The sequence below is a fragment of the Arachis duranensis genome, chromosome 6, assembly GCF_000817695.3.
Source record: "Arachis duranensis cultivar V14167 chromosome 6, aradu.V14167.gnm2.J7QH, whole genome shotgun sequence".
NCBI classification, from domain to species: Eukaryota; Viridiplantae; Streptophyta; class Magnoliopsida; order Fabales; family Fabaceae; genus Arachis; species Arachis duranensis.
This window is the reverse complement of record NC_029777.3, coordinates 4,475,044-4,477,241: the sequence shown is the minus strand read 5'-3', so window position 1 is coordinate 4,477,241 and position 2,198 is coordinate 4,475,044. Positions and strand designations below refer to the sequence as shown.

General features: G+C 36.1%; 1 long non-coding RNA gene across 1 annotated transcript; it reads left to right on the top strand.

The window, feature by feature from the left end:
- LOC107491858 (uncharacterized) lies at nucleotides 1-1,691 on the top strand. The gene is made up of 2 exons (XR_001592681.3): nucleotides 1-394; nucleotides 557-1,691. It is a non-coding gene; the product is annotated as an uncharacterized LOC107491858 (long non-coding RNA).
- The last annotated feature ends 507 nt before the right edge of the window (nucleotides 1,692-2,198 follow it).

The window sequence follows — 2,198 nt, the reverse complement described above, 5'->3', positions numbered from 1 at the left end:
CACCCCTCCCCTATCAGGAACCCTAACTCCTCGAGCTCTCTCTTAGTCTCTCTAGCGCAGTGTCTCAGCGCTGGACCTCCTCCTTCTTCTCCGCCATCGACGTCGCTGAACAGCACCATCGTGGTGCAGTCCTTTCCTCTCCCTCTCCCTTCCTCGTAGGCTCGTAGCGCTCCTCTCTGTCCCTCATCCTCGACGGCTCCACACACCACCTCTCCAGTAGCCGTCTCCTCCACGAACCAACAGCCGTCGTCGTCCTCAACGAACCGCAGCAGAACGCACCAGACGCAGTCGAAGCCGCTGCAGTTCGTCGCCCTCTCTCATTTGTCGTTGAAGCCGTGTCGGTTTCCAGTCTCTTCTTCTCCGTCATTGAAGCAGTGTTGTCCTTCCATCTCAGGTTTTTTTTTGTTCTGATTCTATTTATTTTTTAAATTCTGGTTTAGTCTTCTTATGCATTTAGATTTTATTTTTTAATTCTGAACTTTTTGTTCTATTTTGATTTGGGGTAATTCTGGTTTAGGGTTGGTTCTGAATTTTTGTTTATTCAATGTTAATGCAGGAAAGGGGAAGGTGAAAGACGAAGAATTTCTGGAATTAGTGCACCAAATAAAAATTGTTGAATGAATTTGGTTGTGTTTCTGATTCTGTTTGGTTGTATATCTTGATTCAGTTTGGAATTGGTGCACCATTTTTGCAAAATTTTTGGAATTAGTTTGGTTGTGTATCTTGATTTTCTTGATTCAGTTCAGGTTGATTTATTTTGTTAGGTATTGTTGCTGGTTAAATTATTGATTTATTTTGGTAATTTGATTCATTGTTGCTGATTTTGTTCTGTTTGTTGAAGTGTTTGCTGACTTGGTTATTCATTGATGGATTGCTGGCTTGCTGCTGGTTGTTGTTAACTTGTTAATCAATAAATCAATAATTTCAGTTTTATTGTTCTATATATTTGTTGTTTGATTGTTGATTGTTGTTCATTGCTGATTGGTGTTCATTATTTTGTTGTTATTTTTTGAAATTGCTAGTAATTACTTTGCTGTTCATTGTTCATGGTTGATTGTTATTCATTGTTCATTGTTGATTGCTGGTTGTTGTTTATTGTTCATTACTGATTTTTTAATTATTTGTTCATTACTAATTGTTTGAAATTGTTAGTAATTAGGTTGATGAAGGTAGCTATTTTGCTCAAATTGTAGCTAATTAGGTTAATCTTTTTTTTTGAAATAATTGTTCAAATTAATCATAAAATCAAGTGCACTTTAAATAAAGGTTGTAGTGGTCTATGTGTGTGGATCTTTTCTGATTGGAGTATTAGACATGTCAGTAGTAAAATTTTAACATTGTTTGATAAGGTAGTCCCTAGAATGGGTCCTAAGAGATGATGGTGAAGATTCACTTGTGACCTGATCAAGTGCTTTTTTCAATTATTATTGTTTTTATTATGTAATTGTCTTTTGATTTCAGTAGGTTTGCTTGAAGAAGTTTCATTGTCTTGTTGGAGAGGACACCAAGACGTGGCTATCTGTTGCTGGAAATTTGTTTTTATTTTTTATTGTGTTGACTATTGAACCTTTAAACTTCTTTAATTGTCGTATTTTAATTTCTTTTTTTGTTGAATTTCATTGAATTGAGACTTTTGTTAGTTATGGTGTACTTGTATTCTATAATTTTCAATGTTATGACTTTGCATAATAGTATGTGATTGTTTTTTGATTTGATTGAAAAAACCGAACAAACCGAACCAAACCAAACCGATTTTAATTGGTTTGGTTTGGTTTGGATGACCTTGACAAAAAAATTGAACCAAACTGAACCGCAGTTTAATTAAACGATCGGATCGGGTGACTTTTTCTTCAAAAACCGAACCAAACTGCACTACGAACACCTCTAGTTCCTTTTGTATCAGTTCATGCCTATTTATAGGCGTACATGAGTAGTGCCTGTTAATTTCATTATGTGTTGAGAAAGTGAATTCTCATATGTGAAAAGAGTGAACTGCCCATTAAATGGGCATCCACATCATCATACTTATCTTAACAAATTCCTAATTCTTGGTTGTTGTTTCCATAATCCTCACAATAATCTTAAGTTCTCTTCCACTTTCTCCATGCACACTTTTACTCACCCCCTCTTCTGTTCTGTCTCACTCTTCTTCTTCTCTCATCTCCACCACTCCTCCTGCCATCTCTCTCTTTTGGTGT